This window comes from Triturus cristatus, chromosome 3_2, assembly GCF_964204655.1.
Source record: "Triturus cristatus chromosome 3_2, aTriCri1.1, whole genome shotgun sequence".
Lineage (NCBI taxonomy): Eukaryota > Metazoa > Chordata > Amphibia > Caudata > Salamandridae > Triturus > Triturus cristatus.
In genome coordinates, this window is record NC_140584.1 from 414,305,271 (window position 1) to 414,327,989 (window position 22,719).

Consider the following 22,719-nt stretch of genomic DNA (forward strand, 5'->3'; position numbering starts at 1 on the left):
GTACACTTCTGGCACTACAAAGCAGCCAAAGTGCGCCTTTCACTAGAGCCAACAAGCGGCTGCCATTGCCGTCTTAACAGACGGCGGGGATTAAAGAAATAATTCATCGTCACTTTAATTTTTTTTTTTTTTTAACTTTTGAAAATAAAAAATACTTTACTTAATTCATAACACGGTACATAAATGAATTTGCAACAATGGAAAAAAGGGAAAAGGTTACTTTTCAACATTACTGTGGGATTAAGCCTAAGGTACTCCCATGGGACACCCTTGCGATGTATTTTCAACACCACTCTCGTCTTCTCATCTCTGGCGTTGCTTTCGGTAGGGTGAATTGGGAACCCTCGGAAAGTGACCGGCTCTGCTGGGGTTTGGTTTCCAGGCTGTCCCAGCTTCTGGTGATGTGTCTCGCTTCCCCCTTCCCCAGGCTCTCTTGTAGTGCACAATATTTTCTTGTAGTCCGTTCATGCTCGGCACAGGCCGCACCCATGTTGTGCAGTCGTCTCAGCCTGACTGCACTGTATAGAAGGAGGGCACTGCACAGCCACCAGCGTCTAGCAAGCAGCAACTTTGCTCCAGCCCAACCACATGGGGTTATATTTATGAGCCTCTTGCGCTGCCGGAGCGTCACTTTTTGTGACGCTCCAGTGGTGGACACTCCAAAATCATATTTATGAGGTCACGCAAAGCCACTAAGGCAAGGCAGCGCAAATCGCGGTCACCTTACTCTGCGCTAGGCAGGCGTTCCACGGGTGTTGCAGCGGGTTCTCCCAAGCAACACCCATGGATTTTGACGCTTACTCAGATCTACAAAACCATGTAAACCTGAGGATGCACCAAAAGCTTACACCTCCCAGGGAAGGACAACGAGAAACAAAAACAATCCTGCCAACAACACAGGCACTCTTGTACCGTGGTGCAAGGGTGAGCATTGGCGCTAGGCAGGGGAAAAGGCACCAGTGCAGGGGTAAAGGACAGGAATGCACAGTATTGGATACATAAGGTGCTTTCCCCTTCCCTTCGACATAGGGCAGTGCTGCAAGGTGACTTGTTGCGCTGTGCTGCCCTATGCCAAAACCCCATTAATGAGACCCCTGGTATGACTCAACATTTAGGGAGCTGCGCAGAGTTCAGGTGAGCGGAGGCAGCGTTAGTTGTACAACGTGCGGTGGAATTCCAAAGCTCATGTCTCAGTTGATCTTGTAGAAAAAGAATCTTTCTCGGACACAGACACAAAACCTATCACCCAAATAGCAAGCTGCCCACCCATGTGAGTATTCGTTCCGATGTTGGCCTCTCGTTTGCTGAGCTCACCTTGGCACGTTGGCTTATCGTTTGTGAAGATTGCGGACTCCACTTCCGTGAAGAGCCCTCATGGTGCATGGACGCTGTAGAGGAAATTGTGCAGAATTCAGTTCCAAGCCACTAGCTATCCACGGTTGGTATGCAGTCGGGTCATGCTATAACAGTACCTCAGGAACACCTAGGTTTCATCTTTGTTAAGTGGTGCTAATTCCTTCCAGTGCACAGCAGGTGTCTCCGGCATGTCCTTTCTGCTATTTCACAACCTCAGCGTCTCCCTTGTGCATGGACGGCACTAATATCCCTCCTGAGCAGTGAGTCAGCTCTCTTCCTCAAAGTCCAGGCAGCCCCCCCCACCCCCGGCAGTCAATTGCAAGATTCCCAGGTTTCTGGTTCTAAACCTGGCAAGGGGAGTTGGCTGTGGATACTGCACCCCTGGAAAACAGCGATTCTCACTGCCAGTGGGGTGAGGATCCTAGATTCTTGACACAGTGACTGGATGTTTCTGCTCCATCTTTACACTAAAGTGGCAGACAGGATTGTATATTACAACAGTCCGCTCTGAGACCCTTTGGCTTATTCCCCTCAACACTGGTCCTGCCGCAGTCTTCATCATAAGGTGTGCACAGGATGGTGGGATGGAAGCTTCCTTTCAGGAGCAACCCACAGGAAGGCTGACACACTTAATTACTTGTTAATCTGTGGACTTTAGGTAGGCCTCATCGCTCTGGGAATTCAGGAAAGGGCTCAAGACCTGGCTGTTTGAATAAACAGAGAACCCCGAAGCATCTATCAACTTCAGGACCTGAGACACTGACGTTTGGTTTGTCATGCTTTATAAATCCTGATTGAATGTGGGACAGTAGCCCTTCTAGAGAACAATGGGGCAGGGAAGGACAGTGAACCCTCTGAATCCTGTCCCTAGCTTAGCACTACAAAGGATCCCTGGAATGTCCTATTGGGATGCCCTACAGTTCACATCTGCTGCCTTGGCTCTCCCTCCAACCCTCCATGCTGCCAGCAGAAAGCAGCAACAAAAATTGTAACTCAGAAGGAACAAATAAAAGAGGGAGGTGGTAGGTGGGAAACAGGAGAGAGACTGGTTGGAACACTGAGCGCAGAAGAGAGGTGGAAAGATCCTGGGTGGACATGAATGGTCACAAAGCATGCGATGTGACTTACAGTGCACAAAGAGAATCCAAGGGCAGGCAGAGAACAGGGCGCAAATGAGAGGGCAGCACACAGAGCAAAGGAGAGAGCAGACATATAAGACAGGGGTAAAATATAGAATATAAAGAAGAAAAGAGACAAACAGATCACACACAAAATGTATGAGGATTTAGAGCACAAGAGGACAATCAAGGAACAGAGAGAGCAAGAGACAGCAAACAAGATGCAGAAACAGGACTGGCAAACAACAGAGAATATAAGAGGGCAGTCAAAGAGAGCACAGAGGCTGTGAGAATGAATACAGAGAACACAGGTACCATATGGAGGCAAAATGAGGACCCAGAATGTGGAGAGAGTAAATGGAGAACAGAAAGAGAGTGTGAGAGCTGACCAAGAACAAAGTGCAGAGAGAACACACAGAGGAAGATGGCAGATAGAGAACAGAGTGTGGGACTGAGTATGGGATCGAGAACAAAGTGTGTGATGAGGCATAAGGAACAAAGAGGAAGGCGGAGGAGAGAACAGAGTGTGGGACTGAGCGTGGAATCAAGAACAAAGTGTGTGATGAGGCATTAAGAACATAGGGCCTGATTCACAAAGGTAAACTGAGACGAAAGTCTAACACCACGAATTTCGTTATTCACAAAGGGTATTTACAAGTAGTAAAGTTAGATTCCCGTCTCAGTTAAACTTAAGTTTTGGTCTTAGGTTTAACTAAGACCAAAAGTCCTTAGGCAGCAGAGAGAGAACAGAGTGTGGGACTGAGTATGGGAACGAGAACACAGTACGTGATGAGGCTTAGAGACAAGAGAGAAAGGCAGCAGAAAAAGAACAGGGTGTGAGACTCAGTGTGGGATAGAGAATAAAGTGCACGATGAGGAATAGAGAACATGCAGTGGAAGGCAGCAGAGAGAACAGTGTGGGATCGAGAAGACAGTGCATGATTAGACATAAAGAACATAGAGAGGAAGATGGCAGAGATAACTGTGTGGTCGAGTGTGGAGACGAGAACAAAGTGTATGTTGAGGCGCTAATAAAATAGAGAGAAAGACGGCAAAGAGAGAACAGAGTGTGGAACGGAGTGTGGGATAACAGTGTGTGATGAGGCATAGAGAACATACAGAGGAAGACAGCAGAGAGAGAACAGAGTGTGGGATTGAGAAAACAGTGCGTAATGAGACAGAGAGGAAGACAGCAGAGAGTGTGGGGTCGAGTGTGGGAACGAGCACAAAGCGTATAATGAGGCTTAAACAATATACTGAGGAAGACATCATAGAGTGAACAGAGTGTGAGATCGGGAACAAAGTGTGTGAAGAGGCATGAAGACCATACAGAGGAAAACGGCAGAGAAAACCCACGCAGTCGAAGAGTTGACAGAACCCTGAAAGTTCATGACAGTGTACAGCGAATATACAAAACAGGAGGGCAGCTACGGAAGACGGAGGGCAGAAATTACTAGAGGGGATACTCCAGAAGAAAGGCAAAGTGCACTCATCTACGGGCAGGGTGTGCTTGTTCGTGGGCACTGTGCTAATGTGGAGCACTGTGTGCTTTTTTGCAGATGACAAACAACATATATTTGCATCAACATTGACACGTCTGAAGTGTAAAGTGAGTTCCTCCGGGCCCTCTGGAACCAGGTGTGAGCTAATGTAGAGTTCTGGAGTTGTTTAACTTAAAACCGAAACTATGGAGCAGGAGTGAATAGACACAGATTCTCAACATATTAGTAGTTGACATAGTCCCTCTGGACAACAGAGAGATGACTTAATACCCTTACAGGAAGGAGTGATTTGGCAACGGCCCTCTAGAATATAGAGTGAGCTTGAGTACCCCATCTGGAGAGTGGAGTGAGCTGAAACTGCCCCTCTGAAGTATGGAGTAAACCAATGCAGTGCTTCTGCACTAAGCCGAGTTAGGGACCCCTGGAGTACGGATGGGCTGTGATGGCCTTAATAGAGAGTAGAGTGAGCTTGACTACCCTTACTGTAGCGTGGAGTGAGCTGAGGCTGCCCCTCTGGAGAGTGATGTGAGCTGAAGAGGTGCTTCTGGAGAATGGAGAAAGCTGATGGTTGCCCCTCAGCATTGACCTGAGGTGAGACCCTCTGGAGTGCAGATGAGATGTGGTATCCCTTCTGGAGAAGAGTGAGCTTATAGGGCCCCTCTGGAGCACAGAGTGAGGTAAGGTGGCCCCTCTGGAGTACAGATGAGCTGTGGTGACCTATCTGGAGAGGAGTGCACTTAGGACGCTTCTCTGGAGCATGGAGTGAGGTAAAGTGGTCCCTCTGGCATACGGATGAGCTGTGGTAACCCATCTGGAGAGGAGTGAACTTAGGAGGCTCCTCTGGAGAATAGAGTGAGCTAAGGTGGCCCCTATGCAGTACGGTTGAGCTGTGGTGCCCCTTCTGGAGAGGATTGAGCTTAGGCGGCTCCTCTCAAGCATGGAGTGAGCTAAGGTGGCCCCTCTGGAGTACGGATCAGCTATGGTGCCCCTTCTGGAGAGGAGTGAGCTTAGGAGCCTTCTCTGGAGCACGGAGTGAGGTAAGGTGGCCCTTCTGGAGTACGGTTGAGCTGTGGTGCCCCTTCTGGAGAGGAGTGAGCTTAGGAGGCTCCTCTGGAGCATGGAGTGAGCTATGGTGGCCCCTCTAGCATACGGATGAGCTGTGGTGACCCTTCTGGAGAGGAGTGAGCTTAGGATGCTTCTCTGGAGAACGGAGTGGGCTATGGTGTCCCCTCTGGAGAACGGATGAGCTGTGGTGCCCCATCTGGAGAGGAGTGAGCTTAGGAGGCTCCTCTGGAGCACGGAGTGAGGTAAGGTGGCCCCTCTGGAGTACAGATGAGCACTGGTGCCCTTTCTGGAGAAGAGTGAGCTTAAGAAGCACCTCTGTCGCATGGAGTGAGCTAAGGTGGCCCCTCTGGAGTACGGATGAGCTGTGGTGACCCTTCTGGAGAGGAGTGAGCTTAGGAGGCTTCTCTGGAGCACGGAGTGGGCTAAGGTGGCCCCTCCGGAGAACAGATGAGCTGTGGTGCCCCATCTGGAGAGGAGTGAGCTTAGGAGGCTCCTCTGGAGCACGGAGTGAGGTAAGGTGGCCCCTCTGGAGTACGGATGAGCTGTGATGTCCCTTCTGGAGAGGAGTGAGCTTAGGAGGCTTCTCTGGAGCATGGAGTGAGGTAAGGTGACCCCTCTGGAGTACGGATGAGCTGTGGTGCCCCTTCTGGAGAGGAGTGAGCTTAGGAGGCTCCTCTGGAGCATAGAGTGAGCTAAGGTGGCCCCTTTCATTTGTAGAATGAGCAATGGTGGCCACTCTGGTGCATGGAGTGAGCCGAGGTGGTCCCTCTGGAGCAGTAAGTTGATAGAGTGACACTTCACTTCCTGTTACAAGATTCCTGTAGCATCACAGCTCGCTTATAATCTAGAAGAGCTTCATCCCTGAGCCCAAGTCTGAGATGAATGTCAGCTCTCAGCTTATACATGAAGGCGTCGTCAACCTGAAGAGACAGAGCCTTGTTGATGTCCGTCTCTGCCAGCTGGTACTGCTGGAGGGTGCTGTACAGGTTGGCCCAGTTGAAGTAGACGGTGGCCGAGAAGGGACTGCGACTGATCACCCACTCGAAGTCCCGCATGGCTTCGGGCAGGTTGCACAGCAGCACGTTCGTGATGGCGCGATTCAGAGCCGCCGACTCATTGCTGGGATCCAGCTCCAGGACCTTCGAGTAGTAATCTTTAGCCTGCGAAAGCTGCCTGTTGTGCAGGTAGACGTTGGCTGCATTGAAATAGGCCAGCGCATAATGCGGGTTGACTGCCACAGCTGCCTGGTAGTCCTTCATGGCGCTGGAAAGTTTTCCGAGGAAGTGGTGGATGACGCCACGGTTTGTCAACAGCTCAGCGGTTGTGGTCAGCTTCAGTGCTGCAGGTATGTCCTGAAGAGCAGCAAACGTGTCTCCCATCTGAAGGCTGAGGATGGCCCGTCCCTCAAAGGCCAGGTGACACTTGGCATCAATGTCAGGCGCCACAGTGAACTGGTTCCAGGCTTTCTGAAACTTCCCCAGGCTCTGTAGGTTGTAGCTCAGGCTGATCCGAGCTTTCAGGCACTTTGGGTTGAGGGGCAGTGCTGTCAGGAAGTCCCTTTGGGCTTGTTTTGTGGCTTCCATGTGCCCATATTCCATGTATGAACTTCCTCGCCCAACATAAGCATCTGCAGAAACAGGGTCCAACTTCAGCACTTGGTCAAAGACACCCACAGCCTCAGTGAACTGTCTGAGCCTTTGGTGACAAAGGCCGAGCACAAGGAGAATCCGGACATCTGATGGATGTTTCTCTATTGCTCCCTTTAAGTCCTGCAGTGCGTTGCCGATGTCCTTCAGCTCCAGGTACAGCACCCCACGGTTGATGAGCACCTTGGTGTCCGTTTCCTTGCATGGACCGAGGAGCAGCACAGTGCTGTAATCCGCCAGAGCCTTCTCATAAGACTTGGTCTCGTGGTGAACCACAGCTCTGTTGTAGAAGGCGAGGGAGCAGGCTGGGTCCATCTGAGCGGCTTTTGTCAGGTCTTCTACTGCCAGCTTGTAGACCTGCGCGTAGTATTTCAGGGCTCCGCGGTACAGGTAAGCTCGGACACTGGAAGGCTCTAACTTGATGGCCTTGTTGCAGTTCAGGATCGCCTTTGTGTACCTCTTCGTGAACCCATAGAAGGCAGCGCGGCTCAGATACACCTGGAATTGCTTGGGATTCACTGCCAGGGCACGGTTGAAATCCTGGATGGCCTTGGCTTGGTTCAGGCGCATCCTGCACAAGCCTCGCTGGTGAAAAGCAGCAGTATAGCCCGGATCAGCCTTGATTGCAGTGTTGAAGGCATCGAGGGCCTTCAGCAGGTTGACCTGGTCTACATAGCAGAGGCCCAGCAGGTAGAAGATCTCGGCTGATTCTCGAGTCAGCTTGGGTCTCTTCTCCGGGGGGTGCAGCAGAGACAACGCCCGCTTAAAGCTGTCCACTGCGTCCTTTGCTTTCTTGGCCTTCATCTGTATTTTTCCCAGAAGAATAAACATAGACTATGTTGGCTGCACCTTCAACGCAACAGACAGAAGGTCAATGGCTTTGTTGTGGTCCTGATGGAACGCCTGCACAAGGGCCCGTTGTACCAGGAAGGTACCGTATGATATAGAGCTGGAGGGCATCTGGCTGCAGGTGAATGGCTCGTGTAATACCTTTCAGCGCTTTTGGTAACTCATGGATCTTGTGGTAAGTCTGGGCCCTGCACAGATACGCTCGGGTGCTGGTGGGGTCCACCTGAATGGCAGCTGAGAACTGACGAATAGCCTTGTAGTAGTTGTCTTGGTGGAGAAAGCAGATGAGACCTATGTTCACATAGGCCAAAGCCATCGTCCTGTCCAGCTCAAGAACACTCTCGAAGTCACATATGGCTTCATCCCACAGACTCAGATCTGTATAAAGAATCCCACGATGGAGGAACGAGTTGAGATTTTCAAAGCCGTCCTAAATTAGGACTGAGGTGCTAAAGTCTTGCAGTGCCCTCTGGGGGTGAGTTTTGCGCAGCAAACATCCCCTGTAATAGAAGGTTAACCAGTTTTTGGGGTCTAGGTGAATGGCAGCACAGAAGTCCTCAACAGCTTCTACATAGCGTGATTGCTTCATGCAGGCTCTACCCCGGTACATCCTTGCTTGTGCGTTGTTGTGGTTTTGCTTAAGAAGAGCAGTGAAATCCAAGATTGCAGCATTCCAGTTGCCAGCCCGTGCTTCAGCATAGCCTCTGTCCTTTGAGGGTTGTAGAGGAAACTCTGTGCGTAGTCGTCCATGACCAGAATAAGCTCGCCTCTGCGCTCGTACATTTCGGCGTGGCTGTAATATATATCACCATCCTCTGGCCGGCACTTGAGGGCTTGAGAATAGTTGATGATGGCCAATGTGATGTCCCCTTGGCTCTTGCAGATTTCCGCTTTGGACAGATAGGCGTCTGGTTATGGTCCTGGGCGGCTGCTTCAAGTGTTCGTACACCTCCTTTAGCTTTTCTGGATTCAGTCCCTTCTTGGATCTTTTGCCCTTCTTCTTCGGTGGATAGATGATGAACTTTTTCCCAGACTTTCGGGCTTCATCGGCAAGGGACACCTTGCTGGGGGTGGTTGGCATGGGGTTGAGGGGCTGTATCTGCTCCTGTTGTTCTTCCTTTTTCTCTGGTGGAGGAGAAGTTCCTGGTTTCTCCTCGGGTTGAGTCGGTGGAACAGGGCTTTGCTCGGTATCGTAGAGGACCTCTGGCTTGGCGAGCTGCTCATTCAGTAGCTTCAGCTCCTTCATACTGCTTTGAAAATCATTTGGCAGACTGACCATCAATTCTTTGGAAGCAGGAAAGTGCGGGGCTGAGGCACAGCGTCTCACCAAGCAATCCTACATCTTCTTGCGGCATGAATTAGTCTCTGACAATGCCAGGTTAGGCAAGGAGGCGGATCGTCCTGGTCTCCTCATCAAAAAGTTCCCCGTCCGATCAAGCTCCTCCTCCGAGACTTCATCCTCCAGCACCTCATGGAGAAACTCATAATTTCCGATGTCCACAGGTAGGGAGCTCTTATACTTCTGAAACAGTACTTCCTCTATGGCAGACAGAGGAGTTGAAAACTTCGGAGGAGCTGGAGTCCAAAACATTTTCGTACTTTCGCTGTAGAGGCCAACCTTTCCTCCAACAAGTTCCAAGCGAGGGCCTTCCACGTAGTACTCTGCCTCTCTTTGCCACTCTTCCAGACTATCCTCGGTTCGAGGAGGAAGCACGAACACACTATCCTTTCCATGGGTGTCCAACAGCGCAGAGACAGGAATTCCTTCATGGAAAATGCAGGAGGTTTCCGAGGTGTCTGGAGTAGAAGGTCTGTAGGAGGAGCACATTTCATCTTGCTGTAGTGCCTGGAGCGTTGTCTCTACCTGCATGACAGGCCTTAACCGATCGATGGTGTGGTGCACTCTTGAAGCAAGTTGGAGGGAAAAGGGCAGCACACGGCTGGGGGTGGATGTGCAGAAGTGGTGCATGGTGCCATGGCCAGACCCTTTGTTACGTGGGATCCAGGTGGCCAGCACATGCAATATGTCAGAGTATGTGACCTGCAGTGGTAACTTCAAGATGTCCTCTGTGATTTGGCTGTTCGTTCTACCCACCGGAATACATGACTCGGACTGACGTGAGGCGAGGCTTCCTGCAGGAACTTTCACCTGTGACAAACTGGATTCAGGCTCCATGGGCGTTATGGGCACCACTTCTGGAGCGGGTTCAAACATGGGGGTCTGTCACCGATCCCGGGACTGTCGCTGGCCCCGGTACTGGCAGAGATCCTGGGGCATGATCTAATGTCAAGTTAACAGATTCATCAGGGACCTCAGCAGGCAGTGGGCATCCTGGTGGCTGCAGCACATCCACAGACACTTCATTCTCTGAGACTTGAAGTGATTGCTCCTTTTCTAGATTCAGATTCTCCATCACCGTACTCTGGTTCTGGTCCAGGATGCTCTCCATGAGCTCTCGGATCATCAGGTCAGAAGCAGACAGAGCCGGCGTCTGGCTCGGGGAGCGAAGGGAGGCAATGATCTCATCCACAGACCGAGCTTTAGCCCTGACTGGCAACATCGGTCTGGAAAGATGCTTCTCTAGTCCACTCAGCTGAACACTGATATCCCAAGTATGAGAAGGGCCTTCTTCTGCTTGATCTAGCACGGCCAAGGGTTGCACATGAGAGGAAGACCATTCTGCCGTCCCTTTGAGCTGACCATGGTGGCTCAGAATCTGAAGATCACCCGGTCCAGCTGAGTCTTGTGCCTGTAGACTCAGTCTGGAAGAGGAAGGCTGCTCCTCTGGACCAGTGAGCTGAACATGGCTGATTCTTGTCGGAGGTTGGCCTGGATCTGCTGTGGCCAGCTTCATTGTAGGCAGTACTGCTACTGAACTCGCAGATGGAACAGAGCACAGACTAGACCCTCTTCTTAGTGGCTGTTTCTGTCCTTCTGTGGCTGGATCAGGCAGCAATTGGTCCTTCATCTGAGACTTTATCCTCCTCTTTCGTGTACGTTTCTGCAAGGTATCCCTTTCGGAGCCTGTGGAGCTGCTCTCATCACTTTCAGAGGCACTGCTGGAGTACTCTTCGATCGTTGGCCAATTCTCCTTGACCTTTGAACCCTGGTGGGAAACTTTATTTCCTGCCACAGGAACCGGCTTCCTTCCCAAGTCAAAAAGGAAGATCATCCTGGACTCATTCTAGCGTCATCCAATGACTTCAGCCAGGCTATTCCTGTAATTATCTGGGGAAGTCATCCCAAGCCATCCTGAAGTCTGCCCACAGGGCTAAATATTTAAATGAGATGACTCTTACTGTAATCACAAAAACTACTCCAGGATGGTGTCCTGATTACTTCAATTAAAAACGCGTGATGATCCTTTACAACTCCAAGAATACTAATTGACAACTGCAGGATGAGTGTGAATTACTCCAGGATGGTGTCCTGATTACTTCAATTAAAAACGCGTGATGATCTTGTACTTCTCAAGGAATACTAACTGACAAGTGCAGGATGAGTTTGAAATACTACCGGATGATTTCAGGACAACCTCATGGTTACTGTCTACAACCACTGGATGATTTGCTAATATCTTCAGAATTATTATGCATTACTGTAGTATGATTTTATGACAACTTCAAATTGGAGTTAATGTACACAAGGGTATTGGGAAAACACTACGGTACATCCCCTCATCACTGCCTAACAACCAAGAGTACTCAGTGGAATTATTTAGAAGTAATCCCAATTCGTAACATCCAAGAGTATCCACTGGATGGGCACTCTTGGCTATTGCTTAGGTGTCTTTAGTACTATAACTGAGCGTGGTGATGGATTGTGTAGCTGTATATAGTCACAGTGTTACATGTGTGTAGTTAGTAAGCCATGCAGTGAAGTGTTCTAAATCCCAGTTGGCAAATAGTTTAATTATTGTTCTGACGCTTTGTTTAAGAATGGGATTTAAGTGCAAATGGATATTGAACTCTGCAGCTATATGGTGTGAGAGGATGTTCATGTGGAAAGTCTATGTGGATAGCAGATGCTGACTGCAAAGAGGAGATATTAACATATGTAGTGTGGAACAAAAAGGCATGGGACTTTAGGTGTATACGTGTCATGCTAAGGCCGAATACATAGAGTTGAGTACTGTTTGTGAATGGTAGAACAGTGCAGCACTGGATAAAAGAGTAAGGATAAGGCGTGTGAAATATGTTGTGCAGTAAATTTGGACAGATGATTTGAAGAGTGCTTGTAAAGATAACAGGGCATAGTGGATGTTGAGACTGGATATGGAGAGCTTCTATGAAGAGCATACTCACGGGTTGCTCAGGTGACGGCACTGGAAACATTCACCTTCGAGCAGGCGTCAGGACCGGGCAGGTTTCCAGTGCCGTCACCTGAGCAACCCGTGAGTATGATTCGAGGCTACCCAGATCACTACGTAAGCAAAATCTCCTGCTCTACAAACGGCTATGATGTAAGTTAAATCTAACGCCTCACTTTTGTTCCTTTTACCCTTTGGGTATTTCCTACTGTTATGCTCTCTTTCCAACTTACAGCCCTAGATGGTGTGGGCCTCCTACGCCGCTTTTTAAACTCAAGGAGCAACTCCAGCTCCTACTTTAGGTAAGATTACTCTAAATGCACCTTTCTGTGTTGTAACTACGATTCGAGTTGGACATACAACACACGTGTCTACTTGACTCTCCCAGTGGATGACACGCCGGGTGAGCCCGTTGCACAGCCAGGTTGGAGGTGTCTGGGCCCCGCGGGGTACAGCAGTTTACCTATCGAACCTCTAGCTGGGTTCTGTGACCGCCACCGGGGCCCGGGACCAACCACATCTTGACTGGCATAGGACCACACCCACGCCTCCTCGCTCCTATAGAAATCTGAGAACAGCCTGGGCTTCAGGGTGCACGACATTATGACTGTCTCATTGTAAAAGTGTGATCTCTCAGGATCACTATGTACTTATGCGGACCGACAAGGCCAGTCCGCATATGTTTTTAACTTCTGCATTTCTCCTTCTTTTATCTTCCCTTTGATCTAGGTCTAATTCAAAGGGGGCATAACATACCTCTCCCTGCAGACACCACCTGTTTAGGAGACACTAAACCCCCCCCCTTTATTGCCGAGTGGGAGGGCGATATTTTACCCCCCGCCACTACACATAGTCTGGGCACCTCTCCCCACACTATTCACCTCTACTGGTCCTGATGAAGCGCCCCGGATCATTTTGACCACCACTAGGCGCGAAACATGTCGACCAATTGACCTGTACCTTTAGTTACTACTAAACACATCACGTTTTAATTAGTAACACTTTTGCCACGTATTTTAATGTACCAAGGGTACCTTCTTATTAAACTAGCTTCCCTGGTAACCCTTAGGTATTTTTATTCCTGCACACACCACTAGCACCACTGACCTTGGTACTTCCCCTCCACATACCCGCATGCACCAAACGGCAGCGCTCTTAAAAGATCTCCGCTAAAGAGACCCTTCGGGGGACCCGTAGGGCATTGCACCGCCGGCCCGACGAGGAGCACCGCCCGATGATGAAGCATGACATCCCTCGGGATGTGTGAGGGCAACACGAGACACTCATGCTGTCTCCCCCCCTTCCTAAGTACCCCACCCTAGACCTCTATCATATAGATCCTTCTCTTTACTTTCTCTCTGTTGAGGTACGGTCTGGGTTGATTTTCAATCAGACCGACCCTGGAACAGTGCCTTACAGTAATTACCCAATTGACTTTTCGGAGCACAGGCACTGGACCACTAACCTGCTCCTGGTCCCCCCCCTCCCTCCTTTTTTGGATACAGTATTTAGCACGGCGGATCAGCCGAGGGACCCTCTCTTTCACCTGTCTTTCCCCCCTTTTTTTCTTCTCCCTCTCCTTTCTTTCTTCTTCCTCTCCCACTCCCTTTTCCACTCCCTGAACCTTAATCTCCCCGAGACATGTCTTTTTCAACCCTGGGGGAGAACCTAGGCCTCAGCTACGGTGAGGACATTGTGGCTGAAATCCTGAGAACTCCATCACTCTTAGATGGTGATGGCAACACAGCAGGGACCAGCGCACAAGGCGACTGGAATACCCTTACTTCTCTCAAAAAACTTCAGGTTAAGACCGCTCTTCACGGTTCTATTATGACCGAATACCTCAGAGCAAACTCAGCACCTAACGGATTGTTGGTCCGCACGGCACCAAGGATCTTTTTGGAAGACCTTATATTCAGACGCGAATGGAGCCAAATTGCATGGAAATGCACTCGAGATTGGATCATTTTGATCATCAGTACCGCAAAACGGTTGTCGGATGCCTTGATTGTCAAAATTAATATAGCTGAGAACGGCCTAAAAACCAGTATCAGCCTTTCTGCATATAAAACTCGCTTAGCAGAAATAAACTCAGAAATCTCTGACCACCGAGATTACCTGCTTAACCAGAAGATAAACAAACTACAAAAGGACCTGAAGAGATTCGATAGGGAGAAAATCTATCCCTATACAAAAGAGGATTTCCAACCCACAGAGACCGACACAATCTCTGACGATGGATCATCCACGTCCAACCGTTCAGGTCACTCTTCGGGTAGCAACTCGAGTAACAATAGCTGGGGTCGTCGTTCCAACCCACAGGGTCTATTACCACCACCACTAGGGCCACCACCTTTTTATGGTTTCCCGCCCCAACCATTCCCACAACACGGACCCATGTGGTACCCACCATACAACCCACTACAACAGGGTTTTCAGCAACCGTTCCTCCATAACCCTCCTCCACCTTTTCAGAACAGAGGCAGGGGCAGAGGCAGAGGAAGAAGAAGAGGGAACAAACAGGTACATTGGCAAGATCCGGACAACCAACAGAGAACAACGAGAAGCATGGCACAACACCAACAAAAAAACTGATCGTCAACCTGTCTTCGAGACCTCTTAGCACCGACGAGACCACAGCCTTGGAACTAGGACTTGGGTTTGTGCCCACCCCACAGGAGGATAACTTCAGAACCAACGAGGAACTGCATCAACTGTTTCGCAAAGTGAGACTGAGGGCCTTTTTCAAAGACAACCAAACACAGACTGAGGACGACACTGGCCTGAGACCTCCGTCGAAATTCACCCCCAGCGCTGGTATGGTCCCACACGAGGTCCTCACTTTCGAAAAAGCTGTCCTCAAGGAGGTTAACCGACTAGAACCTCCTAACGCCTACAACAACTTCCCCAAAAAACTACGGAGGGCGGTGACCACCCTTCAGAATGATGATTCCATCATAATAAAACCTGCGGACAAAGGGGGAGCCACTGTGATCCTCGACATACAGGATTATGAGAAGGAGTGCTTGCGCCAACTCAACAACACTGAGTACTACGAGATTCTAGAGACCGATCCTACTTCAAGGCTACTGAATCAGATCAGGACCATGGTCAACGAAGCAGCCACAGAGGGATGGATCACCTCTAAAGAAGCAGCCTTTCTGGTGAATTCGTCTCCTAGGATGCCCTACTTCTACCTTCTACCTAAAATTCATAAGGGGGTTACCCCTTGCCCCGGCCGTCCGATCGTGTCAGGGATAGGCTCCCTTCTGGAACCCTTGAGTCAGTTCAGTGACTTCTTTTTGCGCCCTTTGGTCCAGGCCACTCCAGCTTACCTCAAAGACACCAGAGATGTGCTCAACCTCATCCAAACCATCAATGATGAAAACACTGAGGAAATCAACTTACTGCTCACATTGGATGTGGAAGCACTGTATACGAATATCCCGCAGGAAGCAACCATCGAAGTGGTAAGCAGTCTGTTACATAACTCAGAACTTCCAACTTCGACACCGGCAAGCTTCATCTCGGCCCTCATTACCCTTGCTCTCACTAACAACTATTTTATGTACAAAACCACCATCTACCACCAGGTACAAGGGACCAGCATGGGGAGCACTTTTGCGCCGAGCCTGGCGGGACTGTACATGTCACACTTTGAGGCCAACCACATCTTCACAGACGCCAACCCATTTCATCGACATATGGTCACTTGGAAACGGTATATAGACGATGTGCTGATCCTATGGAGAGGACAGGCATCTAAGACAATAAAATTCTTTGAGTGGATCAACAATCTGGACCCCCATTTACGCTTCACCATGACTTCCAGTGACGAGAAAATCCCCTTCCTGGACTTATTGATCCAACTAGAAAATGGGATACTTCACACCAGCACGTACAAAAAAGAGACTGACTGCAACAGCCTCCTGAGCTTTAAGAGCCACCACCCTAAAGCTCTACGGGAGAACCTACCCTATGGCCAATTTCTCAGGATCAGGCGAAATTGCAGCAAACTACAGGACTTTGAGAGACAAGCCTACACCCTATCTGACAATCTGGCGAAGAGGCACTATCCAGTAAAAGTAATTAACCAAGCCAAAAAACGGGCTAGAAACAACCCTCGTGAGGGCCTCCTGGAAACAAGAGAGCCCGAGACCAACAACGTGATCACCTGCGTCACAACCTTTACCCCCCTCTCCAACAAAATTAAAAAAATCATCAACCGCAACTGGAAAATCATCAATAGTGATACACTTAACATCCCAGCACCTCGGTTTGCCTTCAAAAGAACCAGCAATTTGAGAGACCAACTGATCAATACACGGCCACGCAAGAAACCAGCGAGAATAGAGAACACTCTCTGGGATTTGCCAGCAGTCAAGGGGCACTACCCGTGTGGCTCATGCAGTGCTTGCACCACGACACGACACACGAAAGTCTTAGAAATTGGCGAGCTGAAGTGGGAACAAAGGAAGCACACGAATTGTAACACCACAAATTGTGTATACTTGATCTCGTGTCCCTGCGAACTTTACTATGTAGGCATGACCACCAGACCCATCAAAACTAGGATCAGCGAACACAAAAGTACCATCAGACGAGCGCGCGCAGCCACAAAACTGACGAACCACTTTCTGGAAAAAGGACACCCGTGCGAAGCGATCCAATGGACCATTCTGGAATCCAACAATAACTGGAGTAGTGAGTCGCTCTTTAGGCGTGAACAACGCTGGGTGCACCGTCTGCACACAGACACCCAGGGGCTTAATGACGATATCCCATGGACTGAGCTCTAACATTGACACTGTTGTGTGCATGTACTATGTGTAAACCGTTCTACACCAGCCTGAAGCAACATAACTGAATAATTAGTGTGTCACATTAGCGTTTAGGTGCACTGCTCATTTGAAAACATTAGCCTGCAACGGATGTGAACTCTCACACCTTTAACACCCGTGAGCAAGTTCACATATGCCCCCGCCCACATACCACCACCTCCTCGACCCGGGCAATCTTACAGGATGGGCAGACAATGTCACACCCATGTTTTGCCACTTTTTTGTGATCTGGTCTTTGGCTCCTGGCTTTACATTTTGTAAACAAGGCCCGCATGCGCTAGTAACTAACACACACCACGCATGCGCCAAAAGCACCTCCTCACGCATGCACAAGAGAACACTGGAAACATCTTACTTCACCGCGCATGCGCAGCTCCGGCCTCTCATGACCTTCCGTGCCGTCAGAACCGGAAACAGGTACCTCCTTCAATCACGGGGCTCAGTCTTTAAATACAATGGGGAAGGCAAACAACATTCACCTTCGAGCAGGCGTCAGGACCGGGCAGGTTTCCAGTGCCGTCACCTGAGCAACCCGTGAGTATGATTCGAGGCTACCCAGATCACTACGTAAGCAAAATCTCCTGCTCTACAAACGGCTATGATGTAAGTTAAATCTAACGCCTCACTTTTGTTCCTTTTACCCTTTGGGTATTTCCTACTGTTATGCTCTCTTTCCAACTTACAGCCCTAGATGGTGTGGGCCTCCTACGCCGCTTTTTAAACTCAAGGAGCAACTCCAGCTCCTACTTTAGGTAAGATTACTCTAAATGCACCTTTCTGTGTTGTAACTACGATTCGAGTTGGACATACAACACACGTGTCTACTTGACTCTCCCAGTGGATGACACGCCGGGTGAGCCCGTTGCACAGCCAGGTTGGAGGTGTCTGGGCCCCGCGGGGTACAGCAGTTTACCTATCGAACCTCTAGCTGGGTTCTGTGACCGCCACCGGGGCCCGGGACCAACCACATCTTGACTGGCATAGGACCACACCCACGCCTCCTCGCTCCTATAGAAATCTGAGAACAGCCTGGGCTTCAGGGTGCACGACATTATGACTGTCTCATTGTAAAAGTGTGATCTCTCAGGATCACTATGTACTTATGCGGACCGACAAGGCCAGTCCGCATATGTTTTTAACTTCTGCATTTCTCCTTCTTTTATCTTCCCTTTGATCTAGGTCTAATTCAAAGGGGGCATAACATACCTCTCCCTGCAGACACCACCTGTTTAGGAGACACTAAACCCCCCCCCTTTATTGCCGAGTGGGAGGGCGATATTTTACCCCCCGCCACTACACATAGTCTGGGCACCTCTCCCCACACTATTCACCTCTACTGGTCCTGATGAAGCGCCCCGGATCATTTTGACCACCACTAGGCGCGAAACATGTCGACCAATTGACCTGTACCTTTAGTTACTACTAAACACATCACGTTTTAATTAGTAACACTTTTGCCACGTATTTTAATGTACCAAGGGTACCTTCTTATTAAACTAGCTTCCCTGGTAACCCTTAGGTATTTTTATTCCTGCACACACCACTAGCACCACTGACCTTGGTACTTCCCCTCCACATACCCGCATGCACCAAACGGCAGCGCTCTTAAAAGATCTCCGCTAAAGAGACCCTTCGGGGGACCCGTAGGGCATTGCACCGCCGGCCCGACGAGGAGCACCGCCCGATGATGAAGCATGACATCCCTCGGGATGTGTGAGGGCAACACGAGACACTCATGCTGTCTCCCCCCTTCCTAAGTACCCCACCCTAGACCTCTATCATATAGATCCTTCTCTTTACTTTCTCTCTGTTGAGGTACGGTCTGGGTTGATTTTCAATCAGACCGACCCTGGAACAGTGCCTTACAGTAATTACCCATCCATCCATTCTTTCATTCAGCCATCCTTTCACTTACTCATCCATCCTTTCACACATCCACCCATCCTTCCTTTCACTACTCCATTCCTACATCCATCCTTTCACTATTTCATCTATCCATGCATCCCTTCACTCACCCACCCCTCCACCATATCACTGATCCGCCCACCTTCCCTGTACCGAGTTGCAAACAAAAGAACCCCACACTTCCTGCATCTGGTAAAACAGAGGGTTGACAATTAACACCACTGAAGAATAGGGAACATAATGCTAATGAACAGTCTATGTGGCGAGTAGAGAGCGCATGCAGAGGATGGAGACCAAGTGTCCGGAGTGTGCAGTTTGTAAAGCAGACGCAGAGACCCAGGTAGTAAAATTAAAGTGGCCCCGTAAATCAGCTAGTTTAAAATTGGCCCACAGTTATAAATCAGGCAGTTTTGACCTTGTATAGCCATTTGTATAGGTTTTTACACTGTGTATTGGGACCCACATTCTTTGTGCTTGCTGCATGCAATGTGGTACTAACTGGGAAAGCAACAGTAAACAGTGGCCCACCAGAACCACAAAACCAGTCCACAAACAGCCTAAATAATGCCCCACATTCTGACCTATCAGATCAGCCGTTGTGGCACTACCAGGCCAGTCCGACCCTGAGCAAACTTGAAAGAGTAGTAATATAAAGGACGACTATCAGGAAAATAGAGCAAGGGTTCAGGAGGAAGAAAGCAAGCTTCACCGGGACGAGAGGGAAGTGTTGAACCTGGGTGGAGAGGTGAAGAAAGATGCATAAGAAAAAAAAAGATGAAAAGCGTATTTTTGTCTCGAGTGTGAAAAGAGAATTATTAGTTATCGGAGAGAATGGAAACACGCAAAAAAAAAAAAAAAAAAACAAGACCGAGAGAGGAGTCCTCGACCCCTACTTAAAGTGCAACCCTGGTCAATCTCTCACCTTGGGGGGAGGGGAATTCAGTGCCTTATTTGCCTTTGTTTCTCCCTGCTATTGCGACTACACTCATTCCCTTCCTGCTAGAGCGCTACACTCGAATTCAAACCAAGCACCTTCCTCTGTTTGTATCTGAAATGAGAAAGAAAGCGCCATTTCTTGTCCTGGAGCAAGGTAAGCGCAGCTCGGAAGGATCGGCATTTCCCCTTGTTTGAGCAGCAGCACAAAGAACACACACGAGCCGCCTGTGGTCGAGTAGCCCGATTGCAGGTCTGGACACACAATCCTCCTGCTGATTGGCCGAAATGGCCTGTAGGCGGACAAAGGTCACAAAGGTTGGTTGCAGGAAAGGCCGTTTCCATTTGTCAACCAACTTTATTGAAAACTCAAGAAAGGCTAGAAGACAGCGCTGCCGTTCTGAACGCAGCGAGAAGAATGCACATTTTCAAAATCATAATCTATTATACTCTTGAAGTCTATTAATGAAATATTCACTTCATGAGAGTGAAAGGGTTTTTGGTATAATAATTAACAGTCCGCATAAAGTTATAACAATGATATTGAGTTAAACATCTATCGTGAACCTCATTAGGTATGGCTGTTATTTCACTGCTACGATATCTATAGTTCAATTAAAACGTGACACATTTTGCTTTTCGAAAGCTTTTAAACTTTCAATAGAAAGTTCTGTTATTATTTATATACCAGAGGTGCCACAGGTATATGTATAAAAATATGCATATAGGCAAACAAGAAAACTACAATTATCAGGCAACATGAACTATCAATTTCTTTGGAGATGGCAACCAGTGCTGAAAAGTAGGGGAAACCCACCTGATCTCACTTCCGGCAGCTAATTTCCCTGAGAAAAATGCTGAATTTGTCCTGTTGTCTGATAATACAGCAGCGCCTGCAAGCTGTTTGTATTCGGCTGGGTGCAGCAACGTGCAGGCAGTAGGAGGGCTTTCTTATTTCAACATTCAGCTGGGAGCAAAAGTTATCTTACCTCTATTAAAATCCCCTCAAAATTGCAGGGCACACAATGGTCTCTCCAACAGGTATCTTAACCCTGTAAGATATTTTAAAATGCAACCTCTATGTAACCAATTGAGTAACCTAGAAGGGATTTACTGTCACATTGTCATCTGTTACCAATATCTTTGCAGCAAATAAAAAATAATAATATTATGTTGCTACCAATGTTGCGGGTATCAGTGGCACCCAAAATTGGCAAAAGAGGGTGCCTGAGGAAGATGTGTCCTGCCTCTCGGATCCGTAGGCAGCGATGCCCGACAGGGGTGCATACATGGGCACTAGAACATCCCAGGGAGAAATACAGCACACTCCCACAAGGTTAGGACTGGAGCTGTGCTTCCGTAGAGCTGCAGACACTTTAAACATGCCTATTTCAAAGTGGAATACTCTGCTAAAACAGCTACCATTGATTTCAGGCTGAAAATGAATGATTATGAGTAAAATAAAGTTCCGCAAAAATGCCGCTAAATTTCCATATTTGTGCCGCTAAATTTCCATATTTGTGCCGCTAAATTTGCTAATCCATGCCGCTAAATCCTGGGGGGTCTGGCTATGGGCCACGGCTGTGTGTAGGCTGGAGTCATTTTACTCTATTGTCCCAGGGCCCATTCTACTATGACTCTGCAAAACTGGGCAAACTTCAACCTTTTCAACACTAGCTTCTCGGTGGTAGCAATGGTGAGCAGTCACAGGCTTCTCATGGAGGTAAGTTTGGTGGCACACAGGTTCAGCACTCAACACTACACCCAGCCATGCAATAATGTGATTGTCCAACCCAGTGCTACTCTTATGGAAAAAACAGGTACTTTATTCTACATTAAGGCACAATACAGACGGACACATTCTTTTTTTGTTAGGCTCCGGGAGATTAAGTGATATGCCCAGGATCACAGTATTTTCAGCCTCCCTGCCGAGGCTCGAACCAGATAACCATCTCCGAGGTCGACCATATGCCTTTACCACGCATGCCATGACAACGCAAAGGCGTGCACGGTGAATGCATAAAGTTTGTAAAAGTGTTTATGGTAAATATATATATATTTTTTAATATGATATGTATATATATATTTTATTTTAATTTTTTTTTTAAAAATACTAAAAACAAAAAAAGGCCTTTTTATCCCAAAACCTAAACACCCCTAACATTGTTAAATTACCCATACTACCCCAATACCCATGCCCACTAAAATCTTAAATTACCCTTGGCACCCCAAATCCACCCTGAACCCTAAAACACACCCTGACCACTAACAATACCCCTACACCCCCAAACCCACCCTGAACCCTTAACCTACCCTAGCACCCCAAAACCTAAACTGAACCCTGTACACTAAAATTACCCTGAGCACCCCAAAAAAAAAAAAAAACCTTGATCCCTAAATTTTCTACTACACCCCAAACCTAAAGCCACCCTGAACCCTAAAAATCCCCTAGCACCTCTAAACCCAAACACACCCTGAACCCTAAAAATTCCCCTACACCCCAAATCCCTAACCCACCATGCTACTTAAAAATACCCCAGCACCCCTAAAACTAAACCCACCCTGAACCCTAAAAATACCCCAGCACCCCAAAACCCAAACATACCCTTAACCCTAAAATTACTCATAACCACTAAAAATAAACCTGCACCCCAAAACCTAAAATGACCCTGAACCCTAAAAATACTCCTGCACCCCAAAACCTAAACCCACCCTGAACCCCAAAAATACCCTGGGCACCCCAAAACCCAAACATGTCCTTAACCCTAAAACTACCCCGGACCACTAAAAATAAACCTGCACCCCAAAACCTAAACCTTAAACAAACCCCTGCACCCCAAAAACTAAACCCACCCTGAACCCTAAAAATACCCCAGCACCCCAAAACCCAAACATACCCTTAACCCTAAAATTAGCCATGACCTCTAAAAATAAACCTGCACCCCAAAACCTACAATGACCCTGAACCCTAAAAATACCCCTGCACCCCAAAACCTAAACCCACCCTGAACCCCAAAAATACCCTGGGCACCCCAAAACTCAAACATGCCCTTAACCCTAAAACTACCCCTGACAACTAAAAATAAACCTGCACCCCAAAACCCAAACCCTAAAAATACCCCTGCACCCTAAAATCTAAACCCACCCTGAACCCTAAAAATACCCCAGCATCCCAAAACCCAAACATGCCCTTA

General features: G+C 48.5%; 1 protein-coding gene and 1 pseudogene across 1 annotated transcript in view; one reads left to right on the top strand and one right to left on the bottom strand.

Annotated features, from left to right (window-relative positions):
• Positions 1 to 22,719, top strand: part of KIAA0319L (KIAA0319 like) — a 941,156-nt gene that overhangs the window by 198,659 nt on the left and 719,778 nt on the right. The gene's annotated exons all lie outside the window — the stretch shown is intronic.
• Positions 5,632 to 9,712, bottom strand: LOC146857462 (uncharacterized; annotated as a pseudogene).